Below are 15607 nucleotides of genomic sequence, written 5' to 3' on the forward strand. Positions count from 1 at the left end.
CAAAAATAAATAAATAAAATAAATAAATTTATATTTTAAAAAGTTACACAAAACCTACCACATTTTTCTTTATAGGTAATTCCCAACATACTTTTGGGATGAGTTTTTTCTTTACTACATGCACTGGGTTTCTAGAAAGTTGCCACCGGGTGATGAACGTATCACATCAAAGAAGATTGAAAGGCTTACGTTTTTCCATAAGGTAGTGCCTCCAAAACAGATTTCTTACAAAAAAACCTTTCATACATTGCTTGATTTTGCATGCAAAACTCTGTCCTTAATAATTAAAATTAAAATACATGCATAACTCTTACATACACAACATAAGATATAACACTGATATTATAAAGCTCTGTATTTTCAAAAAACGTAAACCTTGGTACATAATAATAGTACAAATGTCTATTTGCATATTTCTAATAATTTGCATATTTCTAATATGCAATGTCAAATTATCTTCATTATTTTAAAATATGGATATTATATCGATACAGTCTTGAGGAGCTCAGTTTTAGCAATAAATATTTTAAATTACCACTAAAACATCCCCCAGTGAGTAAATGAGTAAATTGACCTGTCCTACCAAGTTTGGTAAGTAGAGTTACAAATACTGTAATGTTAGCAAATCCAACCGGGACCTATGTAATCAGGAAAATATTTTATAATAATTATAGCCTTTAGGGCTTCCCTGGTGGCGCAGTGGTTGAGAGTCCGCCTGCCGATGCAGGAGACACGGGTTCGTGCCCTGGTCCGGGAAGATCCCACATGCCACGGAGCGACCAAGCCCGTGAGCCATGGCCGCTGGGCCTGCGCATCCGGAGCCTGTGCTCCGCAACGGGAGAGGCCACTACAGTGAGAGGCCCGCGTACTGCAAAGGAAAAAAAAAAAATAATAATAATTATAGCCTTTAAACTCTTCTAGGTTTCCCTACAATTCCCTAGAATTGTATGTATCTATACACAGCAATAATAATATGTAAGTAGATTAAAATTTGCCTGAAAGTATTCATATACTTCCCTCTTATGAACATTGGATTTCTTAATATTTGGTATTTCTTTGGAGGAGGAGAAATAAAATCAAATGACTGTCGAAATAGTATGCTTTTCCACTCATATGGGAAGACTTTGAGTCCTTTTCAGAGTCACTTTTGTATTGTTCTGGTGTTTGGTTGGTGAGGCTTGCTACTATTCTTAATGCTATATTCACTTTCCCAATGGAAGATAAAGATAGAGGGTAAGGAAAGAGAAAATTGTGAATATCAGTGTTCTGTGCAGCTGCAATGCTCAGAAACCCTCCTTTGAGACCCTTGCCTCCAAATCCTAAATTAAAAAACCAAAACAACACATCCTATGTTATTAGTGGTAGGATCAATCGAAATTTGTAAAATTTCTGCCTATATTTAGGAGCAAAATACTCACTTAAAACAAAAAGACAGTGCAAGGCAAGACAAAAATGTTTCATACGTGTTTTTAAGATCCAGGGATGAGGTAGGAAATAATTCCCAGCTGATGAAAAATTTATGGTAAATGGTAACATCAAAGATTGCTTTTTTTCAAGTTTTAAGTTGTGACTTCAACAACAACAAATGAGAGACAGCTGCTGCTGTGCACTCATCTCCTCCTAGACCCTGGAGTATGTTGAGGACAAAACCTCCATAATCACCCAGGAGATAAAACTATCTAAAGGGATGGTGGGCAGGAGACCAGAAATGGCAGTGGAGAAATGCATGGTGACTGGAAATTAGCGTCCTTTTCCTCATCTTGGTGTCAAGCAATAGTCTGCAACTTTCATTTAACTCATTGGTCCTCACAGAAGCATCAGCTGAACCACATTTGTTGCTATTTCCAAGATAAAATTTAACCGTATATGTCAGGTAATATATTTAACTATTCTTGTGAAAAAAGGAGAGGAAAAATATCTATGATGAAAAGAACTGGGACTTCCCTGGTGGTCCAGTAGGTAAGACTCCTCACTCCCAGTGCAGGGGACCCAGGTTTGATCCATGGTCAGGGAACTAGATCCTGCAAGCATGCCGAAATTAAGAAGTCCACATGCCACAACAAAGACCCGGGCAGCCAAAATAAATATGTATTTTTTTAAACTGTTTTTTTTAAAAAAGAACTATGTGAACAACAACAACAGGAGACAAGTATATGTTCTTTCTAATTTTCCAATGTTTTCTTCCCATTTATAACATTTCATTTGTGGAAACTCAAAATTAATCACAATAAGCAAACATTTCAGTAAACATTTCAGTGTCAGTACATTCTATAAGAAAAAACTTGTGAAAAGCATTTAGGATCAAAAGTTCAATATCTGTGAAGACATTATGAAAGCTAAAATTATTTTTAAGTTGTGAGGTGTTAGGAGTAATAGTACAACCCCATTGGCAAAATACATTTGTCTCCTAATATTACCTAAATAATGACGAACTTTATGTATCATAGAAGGAAGTTACTAAACTAAATAAAAACACAGTATAATTTGCATATGAGAGATCTACTTCTTGTCTCCTCTTGCCTTTCCAGTTTCTTGCTGGCTTAAGTTTTGTTTTTTTTATAAATTTATTTATTTATTTTTGGCTGCGTTGGATCTTTGTTACTGAGCGTGGGCTTTCTCTAGTTGTGGTGAGCAGGGGCTACTCTTCGTTGCAGTGTGCGGGTTTCTCATTGTGGTGGCTTCTCTTGTTGCAGAGCATGGACTCTAGGCACGTGGGCTCTAGAGCACAGGCTCACTAGTTGTGGCAAACGGGCTTAGTTGCTCCACAGCATGTGGGATCTTCCCCGACCAAGGCTCAAACCCGTGTCCTCTGCATTGGCAGGAGATTCCTAACCACTGCGCCACCAGGGAAGCCCTGGCTTAAGTTTTTACCAGAATAATTTGGTAACATGAGGTATGGAGGGTGTGGTTTGGGGAAAGAATTTGATTCTGCATATTAGATGTTTTAAACAAGCTTCTTAAAGTTCTATTTTTGAATGCCTAAGAAGTTTAAAGAATTTTAATGCACTTTTCCCTATGAAATTAGTGTCATATTCACACTTACCATGTAATATCCAAAAGATAGATTACAAAATTAGCAGTTCTAAAAAAAAGCTAGGCAAATGTATTCCAAAGCAAAATACACAAAAGGAATAAGGAATGAGGATATAAATATTCAAGATAACAAAATATGCAGGAAATTGTTTTACAAACTAAGGAGTATCAGGGAGTCTCCAACATAAGTTGATTTTAGGGTCTTCCATGGATGGCTTAAGTAAACAAGAAAATATTCAGGAAAGTCTAACAATTGGAGGAAATGACTCATTGATAATATGCTTGTTCCAGAGGAAAAACTTCATACTGAATGGCAGAGAATTCTACACCTAATCAGTAGGGGCTGGGCTGGGCAGTTTACTAAAAAAGTGTTCAGATGAAGCACAGGAGAAGGCCATCCAGAGTCCCTTCCCTGAGCTTTTTGCTCTCAGATTCCAGCTTTTAATTTCCTTGAGACAGAGGGAAACTCAGATCCTAAGTAACCATATACTTCAAGGCTTTGCCATTTATTATATTTTACATCTTGGAATTCAGTAAGCAACACTTCTGTGGAAAGGTAAGTGAAAAAAAAGATAATTCCTATTTTATGAAGTTTTAAGTATATATACTACGTGTGTATGTGTTTGTGTGTATAGGGTATGAGAGAGTAAAGATAAACACTCAGGCCTGGTGAAACTTTGTTAGAGATAAGCCTATGTTCCCATAAATTGGAAAGTGCTTATAAATATATCTGCATGACTTGTTCTAGAAATTTACCCTTTGCTTTCTTACAATCTCAGCTACATGTAGCCCTCAATACCATACTCAAAGCTCCCTAGTTTATATAGTTTAGTAAATTTGCACTGTAATTTAAGAAAAACTCAAGGAGTTTTAAATATTCTATCACAAATGTTAAGGATTCTTCCCCCAAATCTTTAAGAAAATCATGGATATGCTTTGTTTTCATGAGAGTTGTTCAGCCTTTTCTAAGGAAAGTATAAACGAGTTATATTAGTTAATGATTTTTAAAAATTTATTTGTTTTATTTATTTATTTATTTATTTTTGGCTGCATTGGGTCTTTGTTGCTGTGTGCGGGATTTCTCTAGTTGCGGTGAGCGGGGGCTACTCTATGTTGCGGTGCATGCCTTTATTGTGGTGGCTTCTCTTTTTGCAGAGCACGGGCTCTAGGGCATGCGTGCTCAGTAGTTGTGGTGCACAGGCTTAGTTGCTCCGCAGCATGTGGGATCTTCCCGGATGAGGGCTCGAACTCATGTCCCCTGCGTTGGCAGGCAGGTTCTTAACCACTGCGCCACCAGGAAGCCCTAGTTAATGATTTTTAAAGGAACACAAAAATAAGATTGTGCAATATGGTGCTAGGAATCTCTTACAACTAAATCAACTCAAATTTAGTTCTTGCGTGAGTAACCTACATTTTTGCCTATCTGTTAGCTGCCTAATATCTTATGGTTGAGTCATTTTTACACATGCCTAACAGATGTGCTATAGGTGGCAAATGCTCCAAAACTCATTATAATCCAGTGAATTACATACAGTCAAAACCAATTTCAAGTTTCCAACAGCTGATTTCAAGCTATGAGGTATGACAGTGGCAGGCATGCAATGTTGATCCATATGACAACAATTGGTGACCTCAATGCTAGTTTGCTATGACTGAGTAAAGGATATGACTGAGTCTAGGAGGCTGTGAGAGCTGCCTGCTGACACTCAGCTATCGACCCTTATGTTAGAGGCCTCGGCTAATGTGTCATTAAAAATCATATTTCAAAGGAATATTTAATGACATTGTGAAATGCTCATATATGATGATTAAACAGCAGTTTACAAAACAGTATGTTTAGTAACATTTGTAGAAATAATATATACATAAACACACAGAGAAGATGGGAACTTATACTCCAAAATGTTAATGGCATAGAATTTGGTATGGGTTTTGTTTCATTCTTTAAACTTTTTCATGTTTTCTCAAAGTTTCCACAGCTTGTCTTCATTGCATTACTTTTATAATAAGAAGTTAGTTAATAAATTTCATCTGAAAACATAAATATTTTGAATATTTGGAAAGTGAATTTTGGTGGAGAATTACCCATTTGCTATTAAAAACTTTGCCATTGGCACAGTAATCCAAAGGCAGATGAATGAAAGAAAATAGAGGACCCAATATAGCCGAGGGTATAAAAAAGCTTAATACATGATGTATTTGTCATCAGAGATTAGTGGGAAAAGGATATCTGTTCAGCGATGATGTCAGGAAAATTGGATACTAGAAAAAAAAATTAGATATTTGGGTGGGGGGAAATCACTTTAGAGCTTCTCAAAATAACTTCCAGATTATTAAAGACTTAAATCTAAAAATTCAAATAGTAGAAAATATCAGGAGAAATATGTGAATATTGATCTGATCTTTGGTTTTAAAAGGATTTTCCAGGCATACAAACAAAGATCTATAGATTTGACTACATTAAAAATTTTTAAATTTGTAAATAATAAACACCCTTCAATAAAAGGCAAACTAAGAAAATTATTCATAACAAAAGTGACAAAGGTTTGCCATACTACTATATTGTTAATTCAATTAAACAAGATAAATAGTAAGACTCAAATATTGCTAGTTTGTGAGCTCCGTGAGGGCAGAGGCATAACTGTATTGTTTGTCATTTAAATTCATGAGCATAATACCCACATATAAGGAATTAATATGTATTGAATGAATAGAGAAATGGTAGAACATGAAAAGGAAGCTAAAAAAAAGTGGGAAGGCAGAGGAGAAAAAGAAATACAAATGACAAATAGGCAAGGAAAAAAAACCTCTCAGAAACAATAAAAATGCAATTAAAACTATGATAAGAAATTAGGAAATGTTTTTTGTTTGTGTGTATTTGATAATAGATGCAGTAATGAGGAAAGCAACATCATTCACAGTGAAGAGTGTTTAGAAGGGCAATTGGCAAAGTCATATGGTTGACCATGTAATTCTAGGAATCTAACCTAGAGAAATATAATAGACACTGGATATTTATGAAGGATATATCTTCCAGACTCTTGGACTCTCCAAATCTGTATTTTCAAAATGTGTTCCAAGGGGCCCGGGAATTCTGCAGGGATGTCCTAAGTCTGCCTCAAAGATGAGAAAGAAGGTTCCCCCAAATCTGTATGTGACTTTTATCTCATTTATATGTTAGGCATGATATTTATGAATATTTTCTTATGGATTCCACTGAAAACATCAAAATTTGAACACCACTATATTGTAGTATATGATTTCTTCAATAAAATGCAATGGAGTTTTACTTCTCAAAAAGTGTCTGGAGAAGTGAAGAACAATAGTCAAAATGTGACATTCCCAAACACTGGCCTCACGGTAATTCAAATTCCTGCTTCAGGAAACTTTTAAATCATCCTATAATTACCTTGCAAATAGTCAAAAGCTCAGGTGTAAAATGTGAGAATACAGGGCCTGTTGCCTAAGAAATAAAAGATTTGTGATCCATGATGTTCACCAGCATTCTTTTTTTTTTTTTGTCTGCATTGGGTCTTGTTTGCGGCATGTATGTAGGATCTTTCGTTGTGGCACGTGAGCTCTCTAGTTGGTGCGGGTTTTCTCTCTCTAGTTGTGGCACACAGGCTCCAGAGCATGTGGGCTCTGTAGTTTGCAGCACTCGGACTCTCTAGTTGAGGCACAGGGGCTTAGTTGCCCCGCTGCATGTGGGATCTTAGTTCCCCAATCAGGGATGGGACCTGCGTCCCCTGCATTGGAAGGCGGATTCTTTATCACTGGACCAACAAGGAAGTCCCTCACTAGTGTTCTTTAATACATTAGTCTGTCCTAACAGGAACCAACTTCCACTTAGGTGTTTTGACAGAAGAGATTTTATTGAACTGACTATTTACATAAGTTTTGGGTTGGGTGAAGGGAAACAATTCGATGTGAAGGTACCCAGCCTCTTGTAACAGTAAGAAGCTGTTACCACTGCTAGGACTGAAGGGATAAGGGGAGGAGATCAAATTAGCAAAGCGGTAGGGGCTGCCTTACAGGAGTCTTAGAGGCCCAAAACAGCAAAAGAGGTGGGAAGAAATACCCCAACATTTTTCCATTTTCCACTCTCCAACCTGCTTTTGGTATCACCCACTGGTCAATCCTAACGGGAAGCCAGCCGGCCAGAGAACCCAGAGAAAATAGTCTATGAAAGTTCTGCCTTCTGAGGCACAGGGTCCGGCAGAGAAGGAAAGAAAATGGATCTGGCAGACAGCAAGTAGAAAATAACCAGCATACTTACAATAGTGAAATACTGGGAACCCAGATGTCCAATAATAGAGGAATGCAAAACTAAACGAAGGTATTAACCATTCTTCAATTAAGTAAATAATGGTAGTCAAAAGATCATTATGAAAAAAAATAGCAATAAAGGAATCATTTTGTTAGGAAAAAAAAAAAAAGATCATGATGTGTCCAGGGAGCACACAGAGAGAGGGGAAGTGAATTTGGGGAAGATTTTCTCAAACCGACAACTAAGGGCCTTGTTGCTGCCCAAGCAAAGTTTCTTGTATTTTTACTTATTACAAAAACAATACATATTCACTACTGGAAACACATACATACAACCAAAAAAAGCAAATATCTACAATCTCACCCCCTTCCCAAGACCACTATCAACATCTTAGGGTGTTTATATCTTTCCAGTTCTTCTATGCATATATACACATGATTATGTTGTATTTGGGATAACATAGATATTCTTTGGTAAACTGTATTTTTCCACTTAACAAATCATGAATACTATCTCATGCAATAAAGATCATTCTGAAAATTTTTTAAACACTTAAAACTTAAAAAAAACTTGTTTCACACCTGGTTGTAATTAATTTCTATCCTCGGACATTTAGTGGCTTTATCCTTTTGGCTATTACAGATCCACTCTGATGAAACTCCTTGCAGTCGACACTGCACACATTACTGACCTCAGGCCAATTTCAGGCCACAACCAGTTTTTCTACAGCCCTCAAGCTAATAGCTTTCACATTTTTTCATGTGGCCTGCAAAACCTAAAATATTTACTATCTGGACTTTTATAGAAAATATTTGTCAATCCCTGCATTATGAATTCCCAGAAATGTAATTTTTGAGTCAAAGGGTATGGGCATTTTTGAGGCTTTTACTGCATTCTGCCGAATTGCCCTCCAGAAACATTGAAGCAATTTATGCCCTTCTCAGCAATGAGCTTGCTCATCTGCCATACATCCTGCCTCAGGGTCGCTGGCCCAAATCACTAACTCTATTCTTTTATTCTCAGTCAACTTGAAGGTGCATTATCATTTTACATTTTCACTTCCCTTAAAAATGTTTGGCCATTTGCATTCTACTTTCATGATTTAACTAATTTACATTTTTGCCCATTTTTAAAAACAAGATATTTATATTTTCTTTGCTTTTTTTTTTTTTTTTAGATGTTGGGGGTAGGAGTTTATTAATTAATTAATTAATTAATTTTTGCTGTATTGGGTCTTCCTTTCTGTGCGAGGGCTTTCTCTAGTTGTGGCAAGCAGGGGCCACTCTTCATCGCGGTGCGCGGGCCTCTGGCTATGGCGGCCTCTCGTGGTGCGGAGCACAGGCTCCAGACGCGCAAGCTCAGTAGTTGTGGCTCACGGGCCTAGTTGCTCCGTGGCATGTGGGATCCTCCCAGACCAGGGCTCGAACCCGTGTCCCCTGCATTAACAGGCAGATTCTCAACCACTGCGCCACCAGGGAAGCCCTATTTTCTTTGTAAAACCTTTTTATTAAATGAGGATGTTACTCTCTTATCTTTCATATATATTGCACATTTTTGGATAATTTTTACTTGTCTTTTAATTTTACTCTATGGGCCTTTTTGATGAAAGAAGTTAAAAATTCTATAGTCAAATCTGTCACTTTTCCTTTGTAATTTTGTCCTTTGTTCCATGCTTACTTTGAGATGAAAAGCAATTCACTTATATTTTCTCCTTGCACTTTGAAGACTTTTAAAACATTTTACAATTTAAATCCTGCTCAAATTTAGTGTCTGAGAAAAGTTTTTAAAGTATGAACAGGTAAAATAATGTGAGTCCTGGAGTCATATAGCTGGGTTCAAATTTGGCCTCACCATTTGCTACATATTTGAGTAAATTACTTAACCTCTCTAAGTCACAGTTTTATTGTTTATTGAGAGAATAGTAAAATCCTACCACAGGGTTGATATAAGAATGAACAGCTATAAAACACAAAAAGCACTTAGCCTCGTGCCATTAGCTCTCATCACAACAGCATGAGAATACTCCAGGCAAAAGAAATAACATGTATAAAGGCACAAAGGAATGAAACTAGTTTGTGCATTTAGGAAACTAGATGTGGTGTGGTAAAATGGCATGTCAAGTGTGAGAGGGCAGGATTGACAGATGGGAGGGGGAAAGGCCTTGAAAGCCATGCCCAGGAGCTTGCTCTTGATAGGACCTGGGAGCCAGTGAAAGCTTTTAAGCAAGCAACCTATTGAGAGGTGTGATGTAGGATCATCTCCGTGGCAGCAAAGTGGAAAGTGGACTAGATTTAGGTCATAGAGGCATATTGCTGTGTCACAAAAACAGCAGTCTCCTGTGCCACCCCCCTCTCGCCCAATTCCTGCTCCTTAGGGGCAAATTCTTTGCGTTCTAACTCTTCTGGTATCTGCTATCTCTTTACTTCCAAATATCAAACTGTTTCTTTTTGTTTGTTTGGTTGGTTTTGATTTGATTCATTTTTTTAACTTTTTAATTTTATATTGGAGTATAGTTGATTATGTTCAAACTATTTCTTGATCTTTCCATCAGAGATAGAAATGAGACTAGATACAATTATTAGACTGATTAATAAACAAATACAGGGGGTGGACCTAATAAATGAATCTGCGAGAGAAGACAGAATGGAACAGCTGGACTTGCTAGTGAGTGAAAGCCCGATAATGGGGTGGGGGTGTGTGTGAAGGAGGAGTTGTCTCAGTCAGAGACCATAGAAGCAGGCTGGGAGCAGAAAGATGAGTTCTGCCCCGGGTGATGCAAAGTTTTAAGCACCATTTCCTGGACTATGACAAGTTGAGTATTACCCCCAGGCCCCTGTCCTGGTGGTTCCCCACTGCTCTGAGGACCAAGACTTGACAACTCAGGAGGTTTGGGGGAATGTAGATAAGAAAACCTGCTAGCTAGAACTTTAAAACAGAGCTTCCTAATTTCATACCACGGAATGAGTTACAGACATGTACATAGTGGTCTCCTCTGCCCTCCAAGGTGGAAGGGCCCAGTCTCTCCTGCATGAGCAGCCTCCTGTTTGCCCCACTTGGGGTCCTGCAGACAGGATTATTTCCTAGGTGTGCCATGAAGTTAAAGGATGTGTAAAGGACTTTAGAAGGCCCAGTGTGCTCACAAACAACATCTAGCCTTCTGGGCCACTGGCCAGACCCCTTTTGTTCAACACTGTTGCCCTTTAAGAATGCCTACCCTTCCCCCCATCATCACCCATTCCTATCACTACCCACCACTCAAAGCCATCTTTAAGGTATACTAAATCCCACAGTTTAGAAGGTTGAAGAGAGAAGAGTTCCCTACCCACAGTGTGCTTCTGGTCAAGGTGGCCCTAGGCCCGAACCTTGTAAGTCAAGCGCCCAGGAGACACTGCTAGGGTTCGCAGCACAACCAACAGGCTTGACATTTCTATTAAAACAATGGGACCCGATTGCCACCGGCAGGAAGTCCATCTTCACAGCGGCCAACCCGTGTATCAAAACCATAATCCTCAAAAAAGAGTACGGAAGAATGGAGGAGGAAGATATTAAAAGCGAATTTGCGGGCGGCTACAAGAAGAAAACAAAAACAGTGGATGAGGTGACCCTGGAACCCTTTGCTTCCTGGCACTCCCCTCTGAATCATCACGCTCCACTTGCGACGGTGCAGACTCCGGGCTCCTGTAGGCAGGCGTGGGATGCCCCCGTTCGCCCCGGGAGCCTCGAGGCGTCACCGCGCGTTTCCACGCAATGGTCCGGGGGGAAACGAGAGGGCGGCGGCCTGGCGGATGCTGCGGTCTGCGATCTCGGGAGAGCGTGGCCGCTCGCCGCCCGGCTGCGCCTCGCTCTCCGATGACCACCGTCCTGCTCCCAGCCCCTCGCCCTCTGGCTGAGCCTGCGGCCAGACGCCGGGCGCCCCTCGGCTAGCCTCCCACGCCCGGCCACCTCCTCCTCCGCCTTTTCCTCCTCCTCCTCCCCCGCCTCTTCCGTTTTCTGGAGGGAAAGTCTGCAGCCTCCTTCTGGGCTCCGCATCCCGGCTTAGGTAATACGCTTTCCTCTTTACGCCCCCCTCGCCTCGGCGCCACAGCCTCCCTTCCTGCTCGGATCCGGGTCCCCGGGCTGGGCGACCAGCACGCACGCATCGCCTCTCCGGAAAGTACGTGAGTAAATCTGGGCCAGCAGGGCTCCTTGCCTCTCCGCCCGGCCTGTGATGACCTCTGTCCGCTGCAGCGAGGCTGCCACCCGGCCCGGCCCACATCGTTGCTGCAACCAGCCGGGCGGAGGAGCTCTCGAGTCCTGCGGTTCCCTGGGCTCCGCAGAAACGACCCGAAAGAAGTAGACGGTGGGAAGAAAGAGTGGCAAACATTTTTTTTTTTTTAATTCGATCAGCATTTTTAGGTCGCAGAAGCTGATTTGACAGTTGTCGAGATCAGTGGCCCGGGTTCAAAGTGTAGATGGCGTAGCTGTCAAGCGCCCCTTGGTTTTGCTTCGAGAGATGCTTGTTAGTGTCCATTGCTGCTGGCTGCCACTGGTGACCTACTAGATGAGTGTAAAATAACATGAAGGGACTATATTTAGAAAAGTCTTTGCCTCCTTGCTTTTAATTCACTGCATTTGGAAAGGCGGTCTGGTGAGACGTGCAGAGTTAGTTGGTGTGGCCAGAGTAGAGTAGAGTAGTGGGGCGGGGGGATGCGGATATTTAACATGGGTTTGGCCGAATCGTGTATACTGTTAGACACGAAGAGCCCGAAAAAAATCCCTAGATTATTTAGTACATTCATGAAGAATACATATAAACAATCAAGGTGTGTACTTTGGAGATTTTCCGTTTTAAAGCAAGTTTTAAGGCGTTGAATAAGCAGAAGTTTTGCCCACTGTGTGAATGGCGTTCACTTCAAAAGAACAGTGGGTTAAGGCTGTGTGGACAGACCACTTGAGTGCATCCCACAGGTTGAATAAAACATTTTTGGGCCGTTTTGCTGTGATTCCTAGGTTTGAAGCCAAAGAAGTTGGTAAGGGTCAGCCCTGCTCAACCTGATAATAGTCTAATGATGAAAATAATCCACCGAACTACTATTGACTGATGAATTAGCTAGGTGACCTCATTTTTTACCTTTTAAAATAGGTTATAGAAGGGGGGGAAAGGGGCAATAGAAGAGTTCATTTTTTTCAAGGCAGATATTTGTTTGCATTCTTATTTAGAATCTACTTTATTTTTAAGCTTTTGTGGATTTTTATATTACTCTTGCAGTTAGTTCTTAGTCATGAAGAAAATTATGTAAAAGGCATAAAGTTTCATTTTACTATTTCATAGAGAAAGCTACCGTTTCTTTTCAAGTTATTGACTAAATCACCACCTGGTTGGAAACTGCAGCCATTTAATGTGGAATATCTTATTACAGATTTAAATTACAGCTATACTTGTGGTAGTTCTGAAAAAAAAAGATCGTGTCTTATTTGACATATAAGGCCTGTGAAACAAAAGTTATAAAGTTATTCATTATATATTTACTTCTGCTTTTGTTTCTGTCTCTGTTGCCACTTAGAAAATGTCTTAATCTATTTCATCTTGTAGACAAATTGCCTAAAAGATAATGAATTTATATAAAGTGATTAATAAAACCAAGTGTCTTCTTCATTTATTAAACTTGAGGATGGTGTATATGAGAACTTTTTCTGGATGTGTCTCCTCAATAAATGTCCTTGTTAAAATATTTGAATCTTGTAATGAAGCTAATAAAACTCTCTACGTTGATGTTTTTGTTTGATTTTGAGTTTAGAGATAAAGGCAGAGCTGACAGCACTTTGCTTCCCATCTCCCATGATTAGTGTTGAGTAGTGGTTCCCAAACTTGTCTAATTTAAAAAATTACCTAGGGTAGTGGCCAAGTGGGAGGAAGGGGGGATAATATTGGTTTAAAAAGACTCCCAGGTTGCTACTAGGGATTTCCTGAATTAGAATTTCTAAGGGAAAGAAGATACTTAAAATAGGCCAAAATGATAAAAATTTAAAAGGGCAAACCAAAACAAACAAAAAAGGCAAGATTGGGAAACAGAAGTGGGAAATAACTGTTGCTGACATATAACCTATTAGCATTCCTGTACATAACATGTTCTTAAATGGAAGCTATGGTTTTGCTAATATGATGATGTCACACATTTAGGAAATCCGAAACTTTTATATCCTTTTGTAGTCAAGCCTTCTGGGGTGATTGAACTTAGCAGACTTTTTTTTAAAAAAAAATAAATTTAATTATTTATTTATTTTTGGCTGCATTGGGTCTTCGTTGCTGTGCACGGACTTTTCTCTAGTTGTGGCGAGCGGGGGCTACTCTTCATTGCAGTGCGCTGGTTTCTCATTGCGGTGGCTTCTCTTGTTGCGGAGCACAGGCTCTGGGCATGCGGGCTTCAGTAGTTGTGGCTCACGGGCTCAGTAGTTGTGGCTCAAGGGCTCTAGAGGGCAGGCTCAGTAGTTGTGGTGAACAGGCTTAGTTGCTCCGCAGCGTGTGGGATCTTCCCAGACCAGGGCTCAAACCCATGTATGTCCCCTGCATTGGCAGGTGGATTCTCAACCACTGCGCCATCAGGGAAGCCCAGCAAACATTTTTACATGTTCAGTCTCTTTTTTGTGGTAGGCAATCTCAATTCAAGTCCTTTAATGTTATAAGAGCATTTTATTAATGGATTTTTAGTGCAGATTACTGTGATAGCAATCTACAGCAAAATTTTGTGCCTGATCATTTCTTTCATATAACAGACTTATTTGTTACTTTTTCTGTGTTCCTAATCAGAGAAGATGAGCATGCAAATTTTAGTAACTTATTTATAACTTTTATTAAAATGACCCAACACCATCTAAAAAAGAAAAATCTTTATTTCAGCATAAAATGTGGTCAATTATATATAAAAACAAATTGACAAAATAAAGTATTAATCTACAAAATAATTCATTAAGATGAATTACCACATTGGAAAGTATCAGTTTCTTTCTCTCTCCATTCCTTTTCTTTCTTTCTCTCTTATTTTTCTTTTCTTTTGTTTTAGAGGTGGAGGAGGGTTGTTTTGCTTTCTTGTTTTTATTTTTAATCAACTAAATGTTAAAAATCTTTTAACTTAATTATCCAAGTTCAAATTAATGTAAATATTTTCTAACTTTTTCAATAGATACTTAAATTTGTCCTTTTCTTAACAGAGTGACAATGGTTAGGTTTCCCTCAATGCAAATGAGAGTTGTAACAAATTGCACAGGATTAAATTCAAATGACCAAAGGAAAATGTTATTTAATATTGCTTAAGGTAATCCTAATGTACTTAAAAAGATTTTTTTTATCATCAGTAGTTTTAAAAATAGGATCTTATCTTCCAAGTTCTAGAAAACCCCTCTAGTTAATTCCTGAGAATTTGCAAGAATCACATATAACCACAGATAATCCCAGTTTGATCTGGGAATCATGAAAGGTCTGTTTTAAAAAGATGGTTGATTGTAAGCTTCATGAATAGCAAAGAATGGGGGAAATAGAAATGAAAACTCAGATCAAAAAGGTAAATATTAACTAGCTTAGACATTTATCTATGGTTGTAGCATTAGCAAGAATGCAAGAGCATTAAGTATATTTGTATATTGGAGTGGCTTTAATGAGCCATTTATTATCGTTTTAGTACTTAGACCTTTTCAAGTAAAAGATACTATAAATATTCTTCTATCATTTTATGTTCCTTTGAAGGCATATGTTATATTCAGTATTATGTATTGTTGTATTCAACATTTGTCAATATCTGTTAAAAATAAACATTTACCTCTACAAAATGGAAGTAGAATGATAAGAGATATGCTGCCATAAACCCAGCCTGCCAAAATGATGCAGTGTGATCACTCACCTTTACTTTCTTGCTATAATATTCAGAGAATATATTTTAGGTCATGTAATTTGTCATTGCAGAAATAAATAATAATAACCATCTTCTAAGAAGTTCCATAAAGAACTCGTTTGAATCATGTTTCCTAACAGTTATCATCCTAAAATTTGCATAATGAATAACCCTTACAGATTAATTTTAATGCAAGAAAATCCTTTTAAACATGTTTATCTTTAATGGAATGAAAATCAGTCAATTAAATTACAGAACTCCCACTGTGTATCATGAGGAGATGGAAAAATTATGTATCCTGCTCTCAAGGAACCTACAGCCTATAAGAGAGAGAATAATGGTGCCCCAAGTGCAGGCATGGGGGGGGTGCTTAGGCCTTCCTAATAATGTTCATTAATCCAAACCACTGTAGCATATAAGCACACATTAAGTATAAAAACCA

At 38.7% G+C, this 15607-nt stretch overlaps 1 protein-coding gene across 4 annotated transcripts in view; it reads left to right on the top strand.

Moving 5' to 3' along the window:
• The first annotated feature begins 3402 nt into the window (after window positions 1-3402).
• INPP1 (inositol polyphosphate-1-phosphatase) overlaps window positions 3403-15607 on the top strand; it is a 34911-nt gene continuing 22706 nt past the window's right edge. Inside the window, exon 1 of one of the 4 annotated variants that reach the window (XM_067026457.1) lies at window positions 3403-3589. The gene's annotated coding sequence lies outside the window, so the exon portion shown is untranslated. Of the gene's footprint in view, window positions 3590-10951; window positions 11454-15607 lie in introns of those variants that run through there. The other 3 variants (XM_059054671.2, XM_067026456.1, XM_067026458.1) reach the window with 3 other exon arrangements.

This window comes from Kogia breviceps, chromosome 2, assembly GCF_026419965.1.
Source record: "Kogia breviceps isolate mKogBre1 chromosome 2, mKogBre1 haplotype 1, whole genome shotgun sequence".
In the NCBI taxonomy this organism is placed as follows: domain Eukaryota; kingdom Metazoa; phylum Chordata; class Mammalia; order Artiodactyla; family Physeteridae; genus Kogia; species Kogia breviceps.